Consider the following 14,487-nt stretch of genomic DNA (forward strand, 5'->3'; position numbering starts at 1 on the left):
CCTCATATCCCACACAAGGGTAGAAATATTTAGTATTTTCATCAGCCAGAGTGGAAAATCTCATAATTTTCAGGTATAGCAGTCAGAAGGGTTTTGCTAGTAAGGGTGAGATGTTTGACCTAGAGTAAATGCTTCTATGATTTTGCCTAAAAAAATAATCTTAACTGGCAGACTGAAAAGGATTAAAGTGTTTCCAAGTTACTTAACTGAAAAACAGAAAAATGCACATGCATATCTACAGGAAAATTAAAATGTCCAGTACCAGACTAGGTAAAATTGACAATGTATGGCATACTACCCCAAATTACCAGGCTTGCAATGAAGCAGAAAAAAATGAAAAGAAATGAAGCAGGAAAAAAGTCAGTGGATGAAGACTGAACCAGAAATGAAACAGATGATAGAATACATGAAAACAAAAAAGGTGGGGGGCATTAAAAGAGTTATTATAACTACATTCTTTATAGGCAAGGAGCTTGAGTAAAACTCCAACAGGTTAAGCAAAGTCATGAAAAAAATAAAGAACACGTGAATATGTGTTCTATAAAAGCAAAGTACAAGATCAGAGAGGAAAATACACTGTATGAAATTAATTGCAGATTGCATATTACAGAATTAAAACACAGTAACTTTGAAAACATAGTTTTACTAAAATTTACATCTCAGGGATTAAGCTTTCCAGAAAGCAATGACGACTAATGCATCAAAAAAGCCCCACAAGTTGGTGGAATCTTCCTGATAAACAATAATCAGCCCAAAGACACATTACCTCATTTTATTTTAAACTGGATATTTTGAATACTGATAGAGAATTATATTTAGTTCTCACCAGAATTAAATATTGAAGGTATTTTACTGTTGACCACTTTCCTACAGATGTATAATTTTGTCAGCAAGTACCAATTAAATTACTTTTTAGTTTTCCTACACTGACAATTATTTTTTTTTTTGCTTTCAATATTTTATGAGACACCACTATAAAATTAAATTCTCAATTACAACTTAAAACAACATAAACAACACAAATTATCAGAGTATATTCTAGATCCATTAGGGTTTATGGGAATTTCATATTAATTGTTCACATTTATAGAGCACTAAAATGAGCACTGTATTAAAATAATAAATCCAATTATTATCTGATATATTTACAATTATCAGAGAAAAATGAAATATTATTTGTTGTAATTTCATATTAGGGCAATGTTTGGAGTATTGCATTTTGGAAATGTTTTAAATAAGTGTATCATAAAATATGCTTTAAAACAACTTTAATTAATTAGATAGCATAACTTAGAATCAGTACCAGTAAATGTATATCACACAATGGTATTTTATTCTTGATTTGATATTAGAATCATGGAATATTGGATTTCTTAAGGAGTTCAAAGAAAGTTTGGAGAAACATTAATGATTGTGTGTTCATTGTGAAATGTCTCTGCAAAATGTTTCCTAATATCTCTGCCTAATATACACACATACATACAGAGAGAGACAGAGGCAAAAACAGAGACAGACCTCCATATGCTGAATGATTGAACTGTGGTCACAGTCTGGGTCCCTGATAAACACATTCTGAGACTCTGAGGCCTGCTTGCAGTAGTTTATTGAAGCGTATTCTTAGGAACACCTTTGAGGAACAAGGAAAGCATGATTTGGAAGAGGATGGTATGGCAAGAGGGAAACCTGTATAATGGATGGATTTTCTGAATTGTCCTGAAGGCGATTAACCTGAGGGAAGGAGGAGAGGTTTTTGTGCCCCTGAATTGCCTTCTCTTTGCTGTCCTAAAGGAGGAGACCCAACATTGGACAAGAAATCTTCCTCTAAGAATGGGCAATTTTCTGAGAGGGAAACAGCTAATATAATCTCTGAATACAGTATGTCTCTCCATTTATTTAAAAGTTCATTGATTTATCTCATCAGTGTTTTGTAGGTTTCAGCATACAAGTACTGCCCATATTTTGTTACATATAGATAATTATTTCATATTTAACTATTGAAAATGGTATAGTTTTATTTTGGTTTCTAATTTTTCATTGATAGTATGTACAAATGCTATTGTTTTTTTATGCTCATCTTGTATCTGTGATCTTGCTGAAATCACAAGTTAACAACTTTTTCGTTAGATTCCCTGTGAATTATTACACAGATTATTATTTCATCTGCAAATAGGCAGAATTTAATTTCTTCCTTTGTCATTGTAGTGCCTTTTATTTCCTTTTCTCACCTTTTACACTGGCTAGATTTCTAGTACTATTTTAAGAAAAGCAGTCATCCTTAAGAAAACCTGTCATCCTTAACTTGTTTCTTATGTTAAAGAGAAAGCATTTAGTTTTCAGTGCTAAGTATATAAGCTGTAGGTTTTTGTAGATGTTCATTATCAAATTTAAAAAGTTAGCTATGCTTCTAGTTTGCTTACAGTTTTTATCATGAATGGTTGTTGGATTTGGTCAAATACTTTGTGTCAAATAAGAGGTTCTCATGATTTTTTTTTCTTTATTCATTTGAATGATGGATTACTTCGATTTTTGAATGTACATGAATGTAGGCATGCACTTCTTGGATAGATCCCACTTTTCTGTGGTGTGTAATTCTCTTTATACATTGCTAGATTAAGTTTGTTAATATTTTGTTGAGGATTGTTGAGTCTAACTTCATTAAATATATAAATTTATAGTTTTGTTTTGTACTGGCTTTGACAGAGTTAGTATCTGTCTGATATTAGCATTCACTAAGTGAGTTGGAAAGAGTTTTATCTTATTTTATTTTCTGAAAGAGACCGTGTATAATTGATGCTTATTCGTCATTATATATTTGGTAGAATTCTCCAGTGAAACTATCTTGTACTGAAGGTTTCATTTTTGAAAGAATTTCACTTAAAAATTATATTACTTTAGTGGGTATAGCACTATAAGTTTGGCCTATTTTTTGAGTAGATTTCAGTTTTCAATGAATTATTCCATTTATTTTAAATTGTTAAATGTATTACAGGCATACCTCCTTTTTTTGTGCTTCACAGATATTACTTTTTTTTACAAATTGAAGGTTGTGACAACTCTGCATGGAGCAAGTCTCTCAGCTCCATTTTTCCAAAAGCTTTGCTCACTTTGTGTCTTTGTGTAACATTTTGGTAATTCTCACAATATTTCAAGTTTATTATTATTATTATGCTTGTTGTGGTGAACTATGGTTAATGATCTTTGATGTTACTGTTGTAATTGTCTGGGAGGCCCAGGGACCAGGCTTATGTAAGACAGAAAACTTAATCAATAAATGTCAAGTGTGTTCTTACTGCTTCTCTACCAGCCATTCTCTCATCTCTCTCGCTGGCCTCTGCCCACTCCCATTCCCTAAGACACAACAATATTGAAATTAGGCCAATTAATAATCATACAATGTTCCCTAAGGGTTCACATGAGAGAAAGAATTATACATTTCTCACTTTAAATTAAAAACTAGAAATGATTAATCTTAGCGAGGAAGCATGCTCAAAGCTATGATAGGCCGAAAATTAGGCCTCATGACAAATACAACTTAGCCAAGTTGTAAATGCAAAAGAGAAGTCCTATATGGAAAAGTTTTAGTGGTCTGCGTCAAACCAGCCACAACATTCCCTTAAGCCAAATCCTGATCCAGAGTAAGGTCCTAACTCTCTTCAATTCTATGAAGGAAGGTGAGAGAGGTGAGGAAGTTACAGGAGAAAAGTTTGAAGTTAACAGAGGTTGGTTCATGAGGTTGAAGGAAAGAAACCCTCTCTATAACATAAAAGTGCAAGGGAAAGTAGCAAGTGCTGCTGTAGAAGCTGCAGCAAATTATCTAAACGATTTAGCTAAGATAATAATAAAGGTGGCTACACTAAAATACAGATTTACGATGTAGAAGAAACAGTCTTATATTGGAAGAAGATGCCATCTAGGACTTTCTTAGCTAGAGAGGAGAAGTCAGTGCCTGGCTTCAATCTTCAAAGGATAGGTTGACTCTCTTGTTAGATGCCAGTGCAGCTGATGACTCTTAGTTAAAGCCAATGCCTATTTACCATCTCAGTAATCCCAGTGTCCTTGAGAAATATGCTAAATGTACTCTACTTGCGCTCTATAAATGCAAAAACAAAGCTTGAATGACAGAAGTCTGTTTACCACATTGTGTACTGAATATTTTAAGTCACTCTTGAGAAGTACTGCTCAGAAAAAAAAAGACTCCTTTCAAGGTATTACTGTTTATTGACAATGCAATTGGTCAGCCAAGAGCTCTGATGAAGATGTACTATGAAATTCATGTTGCTTTCATGCCTGCTAACATGACATCTATTTTGCAGTCCATGGATAGAGAAGTAATCTTGACTTTCAACTCTTATATATTTTAGATGCCATGGATAGTGATTCCTCTGATGGATCTGAGCAGAGTAAATTTAAAAACTTCTGGAAGAGAATTACCATTCTAGATGCCACTAAGAACATTTAAGTTCATAGAAATAAGTCAAAATATGAGCATTAACAGGAGTTTGGAAGAAGCTGATTCCAACCCTTACGTATGACTTCAAAGTGTTCAAGACTCCAATAGAGGGAGTAACTGCAGATGTGGTGGAAATAGCAAGAGAACTAAAATTAGAAGTGGAGCCTGAAGATGTGACTGAATTGCTGCAATCTCGTATTAAAATTTTCACAGATGAGAAGTTGCTTCATTTGGATGAGCAAAGAAAGTGAGTGTTTGAGGTGGAATCTATTCCTGGTGAAGACGTTGTGAAGACTGTTGAAATGGCAACAAAAATTTAGAATATTACTTAAATGCAGTTGATAAAGCAACAGCAGCATTTCAGACACTGACTCCAATTTTGAGAGAAGTTCTACTGTGGGTAAAATGCTGTCAAACTGCATTGCATGCTACAGAGAAATCATTTGTGAAAGGAAGAGTCAACTGATGTGGCAAACTTCCTTGCTGTCTTATTTTAAGAAATTTCCATGGCCACCCCAGCTTTCAGCAACCACCACTCTGATGAGTCAGCAGCCACTGACATCAAGGCAAGACCCTCCACCAGCCGAAGTGTAGTGACTCAATGAAGGCACAGATAGTGGTTAGTATTGTTTAGCAATACGGTATTTTTTAAATTAAGATACCTACATTTGTTTTTTAGACATTATGCTTCTGCACACTTAGTAGACTACAGTATAGCGTAAACATAGCTTTTATATGTACTGCTAAACCAAAAAAAAATGTGACTTCCTTTATTGTGATATATGAAATGGCCTGGAACTGAATCCACAGTATCTTAAACATATGCTTGTAAATTTTTTGTAATATTCCCTTTTAATGGTGATGGAAAGTGATATTCCTTCTTTCACCCCTAATATTGATGAGTTGTGTTATTTAGTTAGTTAGTTAGTTATTGTCAGTTTCACTAGGTATTTTTCAATTTTTGTTGATTTTATTTTTGAGGAACCAGATATTTTTCCCATTGATTTTTGTCTTTTCTTAAATATGTTTTTTTTTTTTTCTCTTATCCATATTGTGCTTTTTTAATTCTTTCTTGGGGTTCATTTTGCTCTTGTTTTTTCTAGTTTCTTGAGATAAGAGCTTAAATTACTGATTTGAGAATTTTCCTCTTTTCTAAGCTATGGTAAACAGTGTGTGGCATACATTTTCATCTCTGCACTGCTTTGTTGTGACCTACAAATTTTGATATGTTATATTTTAATTTCATCTGATTCAATATATTTATTTCTCTTAAGATTTCTTCTTTGGCCCATATTTTATTTAGAACTTCATTGGTAATATGTAAATAAGAAAACTCAATTTAGACAGATTAAGGGACTTTTCCAAAGTCATGCACACAGAAGTTATTCATATTCTATAAACCTGGTTGAATTCCCTTATGATGAGAGAGAGAAATTTGGCTTTGCCTAGCATTAGGAAGTTATTGTCTAAAAAATTCTGTTTGGTAGACTGTCCCTTTATTTGTCCTTTTGCTAAAGTAAACAGGCTTTTCTTGGGGCTTTATTTTCTGCATCAGCTGGAGTTTCCAGGCTTCCAACACCTCTTTCATCCAGACTGTAATATATGAACAAGAGCAAAAACAACAAAACATGGAACTTAATGACTTGTTTTTCCTTGGGTTCCAAGATCTTGGGCTGGACTGCCTTCTTCCACCTGTCATTCTGAGCCTTTTATGATTTTCCTGAGTTTTTAGATGTACTAAGTTGGGGAGATTGAGACAAGTGTGGCAACTACATCTTGCCTGGTTTTGGTTTTTAGACTTTTCTCCTTTGCATATAAAACATTACTTTTGTAGAACTTTTTCAAATATGAAATAATTAGATAAAATAGTACATCCTCTATTAAGCCTTTTTTCATTTTAAATCTTGCTTTCATGAAGATTTAATTTCCCTCTCTCTCATGTGTTCAAAAAATATCTTGTACAACTCTCAATTACATTACTTATCCAATTTAAATGTATGAAAATTACATGTCTCTTTTACCTGAAACTTAGATCCAGAAAGCAGGGAGCATGCCCGTAATCTTTGTACTACCATAACTATACAAAATTTCTCTTGTATGGTAAGATATTGATAAGGGATCTCAACCAGGAATATAGAGTATGAGTAACTTCTATCTCTATGACTTTGGAAAGATTACTTAATCTGTCTGAATTGTTTCCTTATTTATATATTAATTGCACTAAAATTTGAAATATTTTAAACATTCTTTTTAACTCCTGAATGCTCTACCTTTGCCAAGTTAATGTAAGAAACATGGTCATATCATGAAGAACAAAATGACACAGATTCTTTAATAAATTTATCTGAGAATAGTTTATGTATAAATCTTGACACCATGTGAACACATTTTTGTACATGCTGCATTGTGTTATGATATGTGTTACTATTTTGGGGTCATTTCTATTAACATATATAGGTAGAAATTGTTGACAAAATATTTTCTGAATAATCAAGAGTTATAGTCTTTCCCATTAAGATATGGAAGAAAGAAATTCACTTCATTTGGGAAACATTGCAGGAAGTTAAAAATGCAATGAATGACTTAATTGACATTTTATTTACCTTCTATCTTTTGCTATCATATGTAAGGTGGTAAATATTAGTGAACATGAGATATTGTATGATTATTTATTTATTTATAATGATTTTATTTATTTATTTATTTAATTTTTGGCTGCGTTGGATCTTCATTGTTGTGTGCGGGCTTTCTCTAGTTGTGGAGAGCAGGGGCTACTCTTTGCGGTGCATGGGCTTCTCATTGTGGTGACTTCTCTTGTTGCAGAGGATGGGCTCTAGGAAGTTGGGCTTCAGTAGCTGTGGCATGCAGTCTCAGTAGTTGTGCCTCACAGGCTCTAGAGCACAGGGTCAGTAGTTGTGGCACACAGGTTTAGTTTCTCTGTGGCATGTGGGATCATCCAGGACTAGGATTAAAACCCATGTCCCCGCATTGGCAGGTGGATTCTTAACCACTGCACCACCAGGGAAGTCTGAGATATTGTATGATTATTTAAAGAATAATTTTTATTCTTCTTTACTAACATTGGACTCATGAATCATGTTCATTATTGGACATATTAAGCAGAAATTTCATAGTAAAGGATTTAAGATATTTATGCTAAATTGTATGATGGACAAACTGTAGGACAGGATAAGTATAAGAAAAAATTATGTGAAAAAAACCTGAATTTGATTAAAGTTCTAAAAATTAATATGGTATTTTTGAAAAATAGGAAAATACTGTTAATCATATCATGTAAAATAATTTCTATCTTTTGAGAAATGTGTTTTAATGAGACCACCAAAAGAAACACTGCTAAGATTAAGTTTTTTTGTTTTTTGTTTTGTTTTTTTTGCTTATTTGTTTTGTATTTCACCAGAATTGAGTAGCCAGATTGCTCTTTTTCAAATTTGTTTTATTTTTAAACTGGGGGGGAAAAATTAATGTAATATAGGAGAAAATGGAAATGAAAACAAAATACATGAAATATGGAAAATTACAATTTTAGAATAAAAACACATGGATAACAAGTAACAAAGCAACATAGAGTCAAAACTTATTACAAGCTCTCTATGTTGTTTTAAGTACTATTCACTTTTTTATGCTGACTAAAATTGTGTTTTACTTGGTAATATTATTTTTATGTGCTAATATTAATAATAATAAATATTTTAAGCAAAGTGAAAAAGCAATAGCTAAATTCCTCTATTCACTCTTATTCTACACTACATAGTGTGATGTACTGGAACAAGAACTTACCGCCCTGCAAAAACTGATTGTTTGAAAGTTCACGAATCAGGTATGTCAGTTGAAATCATGTTGTTAGCTTGACATCAGCCATGATGATTGATTTAGAAACTGGCAAATGAGACAAATTGTTTTGGTTCCCTTCCCAAAAGCTATTTGTTATTTACTATTATTTACAATATCCCTACTGATTATATGTATTTTATTTTATTTTTTTTAATTGAGGTATGGTTGATGTACATTGCTATGTAATTTTCAAGTATACAACAGAGTGATTCATAATTTTTAAAGGTTATATTCCATTTATAGATTATTATAAAATGTTGGCTATATTCCCTGCATTGTACTATATATATTTGTACCTTATTTATACATAGTATTTTGTAATTCTTAATCTGCTATGCCTATCTTGCCCCTCCCCCTTCCTTCTTCCCATGGGTAACCACTAGTCTGTGATCATATGTAATTTAAAATAATTTTCCTTATATACTTATATATGCACACACATACGTACGCACGATCTACACATGAATACATATATGTAGATATGTGTGAACATATATACATACATATCACATATATACATATATGCCTACATACACATATATAAATTATTCAAAGCATATTTCCATGTATAGAGGAGTGCTAATATTTGTTTTCTTATATATATATATGGCCACACAACATATATATGGACATATATATACAAATAAGTTGAAATATATGCTCAGCTATGGATCAGTTTCTAATATACTGCACAATTATATGCTTTTACATTTACATACAAATTTTTCTCAATAAAATGCATGAATGTATAAAAATTCATGAATTGCTTTTTGCTAAAGGTATTCTTTTTTTATATTCCTATTTTAAGTGTTATAAGCATACATTCTTCATTTTTTCTCATGTAAATGATGAGCAGTTTCACTCTTTGTTACATTTGTAGAAATAATCACTGAGAGTTAATGCAAAGATAAAGTCCTGTAAAAGAGTAAACTCCCAATTACTTATGTAATATCTGTCTTATTTATAGAAATAATACTTTAATATTCTTCTAAAGCAGTTAATATATTTGATGTTCTTAGTTTCTTAGAAATAATAGCTAGAACTATATATGTATTTTTGGAAAGTGTATAAATAAAATAGTTTGATCTTCCAAGACCAAGTATTTGAATATATAAAGTTTTCCATCAAAACTAATCCTTTGGTTAATATTTAAAAGCATCATAACTCTACAATATCTTTATAGGCAATCAGAGACAAATTTGTCGAAAATGAATGCTTATTTTTCTGATATTTATATCCTTGTAAGTGAAACTTTTCTTTTTTGTTGTTGTTCCTCAGAAAATATGTGTTCCATTTTCATTAGTACCATTTAGCTCTTCTAAGTTACAATATTCATTGTAGGTGCTGTATATAAAGATAAACACAGATATTTTGATTATTATTGATCTATTCTTTTAGTTAGAAAATAAGATGTTTATACAGTTTTCAGTGTTTAAATAAAATTCCATGTAAATATATGCATACAGTATGATGAAAGAAGGAAAAATATCCTGCCTTACAGACATTTGCTCATAATTTTTACTTCTGTGTATGTATTTGTATTTTAAATTTACACATAAAGAAGAGTAGAGTAAATGTGTCTATTCTCTTATCCATAACCCATAACTTAATCTTTGATATATAAACATACATGAAAACATGCAGTCAGCAGAATTTCTGATCCTGGGGAAAGCACATTTTATTTTTCAAAGTCTTATCAATTTTATGGATGTGAGTTCAATATTGTCTAATATGTTTACCAAATAGTCCCAAATTCACAGGTGCTCAGTTTCATCTTTAAATGTTTCTCCCTTGTAATTCATTCCAATTTTTTTTGGCCCATTATGTTCTTGCTTTCATAGATTTCAAAATACACTTTTAACTTCCAACTTTTAAACGATGTGCTTGTCAGCATTTAATAGCTAAATCCATCACTTCCCTGACTTTTTAATTGATGTTTTTAGCAGCTAAGGACTCATTTTACTCAGCTGATTTCCTGTTTAGCACAACTATTAATTTCCACTGGATTTCAAAAGAGCAATAGCTGTTATTCACAAGTGTCATGAGAAATTTTATTTTTCTGGAAAAAAGGTTTTTAACAGAGTATATTTTCCACTCAGAATGCCTCAGTACTAACTGTGCTGTAATCAAATTTTATCTTAGTAGATGGAATGTACTTAGGACAATGATAAAACAAGTTCTCAATTATTTATCATCTCTATGTGACAATAAGCTGTTGCCTATAAGGGATCTGTTTCCATTTAAAAATAAAATAATCTATTATTTCAAATTTTATGTAAAAAACGTTTTTCATAAAAATTTTTTGGCTTCCCAAGTGGATAGAATTCACCTGTGACCTAGTTCTTTGTCTCCATGAAGACCGTAGTGATGGTTAATAGCATAACACAGGACAGACTAGGAAAAAAATCAGAAGTAGCTGCTGTATTTGGGGCTACTAAAATCTAAAAAATATTAGTTCCATATATTCTACTGCACAATTAGGATTTATTAAATAAAATTTAGTAAACTGATTATATGCAGACTTACATGTTTAGGAAATCGTGAAATATAAATTGAAAATTTTACATTTCACAACAATACTTTTATTACACAAATCTTACATTTGAATTATTAAATAATAATATCAAATGAATATAGAATAAACATATAATAAAACTGCACTGGTTAAATAATTTAAAGTTTTATCAAATGTGAATTAAAATTATTGTGAATGACTCAGGAGAGTTTTTATGTGGCTAAGTAGTGACTGACATCTATTTACTTACAAATTTCACTTTTTGTAGCAGTAAATACAGCTCCAGATTATTTTCTGAAATAAATAAAACTACATAATTGTATTTTAAAGAAAGGACCTTTATATTAAGCAACTAATCATAAACAGTAGGTATTTTTTCAAATACTAGTTAGAATGTACATTTTTAGCCACTACGGAGAACAGTATGGGGGTTCCTTAAAAAACTAAAAATAGAACTACCATACAACCCAGCAATCCCACTACTGGGCATATACCCTGAGAAAACCATAATTCGAAAAGAGTCATGTACCACAATGTTCATTGCAGCTCTATTTACAATATCCAGGACATGGAAGCAACTTAAGGGTCCATTGGAAGATGAATGGCTAAAGAAGATGTGGCACATATATACAATGGAATATTACTCAGCCATAAAGAAACGAAACTGAGTTATTTGTAGTGAAGTGGTTGGACCTAGAGTCTGTCATACAGAGTGAAGTAAGTCAGAAGGAGAAAAACAAATACCATATGCTAACACATATATATGGAATCAAAAAAAAAAAAAAAGATTATGAAGAACCTAGGGGCAGGATGGGAAAAAAGATGCAGACCTACTAGAGAATGGACTTGAGGACATGGGAAGTGGTAAGGGTACACTGAGACAAAGTGAGAGAGTGGCATGGACATATATACACTACCAAATGTAAAATAGATAGCTAGTGGGAAGCAGCCGCAGAACACAGAGAAATCAGCTTGGTGCTGTGACCACCTAGAGGGGTGGGATAGGTAGTGTAGGAGGGAGGGAGATGCAAGAGGGAAGAGATATGGGGATATATGTACATGTATAGCTGATTCACTTTGTTATAAAGCAGGAACTAAGACACCATTGTAAAGCAATTGTACTCCAATAAAGAAGTTTAAAAAAAAAAGAATGTACATTTTTTTCACCTCCACTAAAATATATGCAGGTACAATTGGGAGAGAGAAGAAAATCCTTATGTAAGTTTCTTTTGATAGCAGAAAATGAAGACAAATATTTTATTCATGAAAATTATTAGCTGTCTTGCCACAACTGATGTTTTAGGGAATTTTATTAGTATTTCTTTTCTGAATATTTTATTTCTGATTTCAGTTAGAAGAAAAACCACAATTATATTAGTTTCAACACATACTTTGTACTTGGAAATATTCAGTAAATATTCTTAATTGTAACAAGTTATTTGCTTACTGAGATCATTATTTTCTGAATATAGTAAATTTGTTTTCTCCAAAATTAGAGCACCTGCACATGACAATGGTCTTAGGAATGACTAGAGAAAGAATGGTCATTTGGCAAAATTTCCTTGCAGAATAACTGTGCCAGCATTTACAGCTGAAATCCAAATGTTCAACAGATGGCAAGCTGAATAAGGTGCAGCTGAAGCTAAAATATACTTTTTAGAGGAAAAAAAAAATAGGCTGAAGAGAAAGAGATAATGCCAAACAGGAATATTAACAAGATATCTTGAAACAATAGTGGAATAAGGTCAATCTATGCCATATTACTAAAGTTTCATGCTGAGAAAAAATAATTGGACCCTGCTGTACTAATTTCAGCTTTAATTTATGCCATAACCTTTGGGCCAAAATATGACAATGTAATAAAGATATGTCTTTATTCTAAGCTGGATTTAGTTCTGTAGTAACAGTAATTTGTTTCATAATAAATCTGTATGAATATTGTACTTTAGTGCATGCATTCATATAAACCGAAGCCATCAGGACAAACTATTTCCATTCACTTATTCTGTGGTACTGCTTCATATAAAATTTGATTCATATTTTTTAAACCTGATGTACTACAAACTTTAAATACCTCAGCTACTTACAAATGTTATTAGGGCTTATGTAAATTGTTTTCTGAAGATTGGCACTCTGTTTCCATCTTTGTGTTATGACTTTCATTAACTAGATGGGATTTCTTGAAAATGATTTTTACATTCCTCTTCTCCCACTATTCATACCAACATTTTTTGTTGTTGCCATTTTCCAGTTAAAAATTTTGTCTCTACTTTTCCAAAGGAATAAGGCAACATCTTTAATATTACCATTACTGTAGCAAGTCAAACTTGAATCCCAATTATGATGGCTGACATGGTTATGAGCGAAATGGTGAACTGTGTGAACTAGTCTCTGAATAGTACCAATCTGTTAGGACTTCATTTCCCTATATTTATTCTGAATTGTCTGTAAACACATACATAGTAACATTAATTTTTATAATTTTATAATTTATCACAAAGTTAATTTATCAATTTATAATTAATGGACCATATTAAAAGAAACCAACAAGAAAATTGTTCTATTCATTTCTAGAATTCATTTTTCTGTAGTTTCACAGATATGTGTACAGTGAAATTAAACAACTGTGTGGTTGCAATGACCAAAGCAAGTGCTTTTTAACAATTGTGATGTTGTTTCAATTCAACAAATTACTGAAGTCAGTCTTTCCATTATATTCAGCATTGTACAAAATATTAACAGTTTTGTTTTCAGTTGATGCCATAGTGGTTTAGAACTCTGTTTCTGAAGAAAGATTCTCATATTGATTCTCCACTTAATTTATAGACTATAGGTAACCTATACCTATACCTGTTTCTTCATTTGTGACATACCATCACTTCCACTGGTGACACTCAGGCACACTCTGGTACAATGTGGGAGACAACAAGAAGGTGTGACAATCAGGAAGCAGGGCTCATTGTGGGACATCTTGGATGCTGGTTATAGCATCTTCTTCTTAAAAGAACACTTTCTAGGCCAATGGTTGTCTGTTACCAGGATGGGTATATTCTTACCATTTCTCTTTACCTTCCTGATGATTGCTATGCCATTTATCTTAATTCTTATGATGATTTTGTACTGTATTCTCCAGTGTAATTACCTGGCTGTAGGAAGGCCTTCTTACTTTGCTACCTCATTAAACATATAGTACATAGTGTTAGCTTTTAATTATGGAAAGTATTTTGTATTTAAAATCCCTTACTATGTAAAGTAAAAATGCCAGTGGGGCATTTCTGTGTTTGTTTCCCATTTTAAGCCTTATTTTACTGCTGACATTATAATTCAATCCACTTTGATACCCAATTATATTACATTTTGAGGCTTTCTCTCCCTCTCTCTCTCAATTCTCTCTCTCTCTCTCTCTCACTCACTCTCTTTTTTTCCTTAGAAGCAGTCAAGGAAGTTACATCAGGGGCATTACAAAGATATATGGCCCTAGCTGATATATCAGCTTTTCTGCATCAAAGGGGTCACTTTTCTCCATTTATTTGACAAGATCTTGGTTACCAAGAAAGGAATAAAAATGTGTCAGCTGCATTCTGAAATTGTGCCTCAGAATGTTTTAAATTGTGCCTCATCTATGTTTTAAATCTGGTGTCAGCAAACTTCCTCTGTAAGAGGCCAGATA

Source organism: Phocoena sinus, chromosome 18 (genome assembly GCF_008692025.1).
Source record: "Phocoena sinus isolate mPhoSin1 chromosome 18, mPhoSin1.pri, whole genome shotgun sequence".
Lineage (NCBI taxonomy): Eukaryota > Metazoa > Chordata > Mammalia > Artiodactyla > Phocoenidae > Phocoena > Phocoena sinus.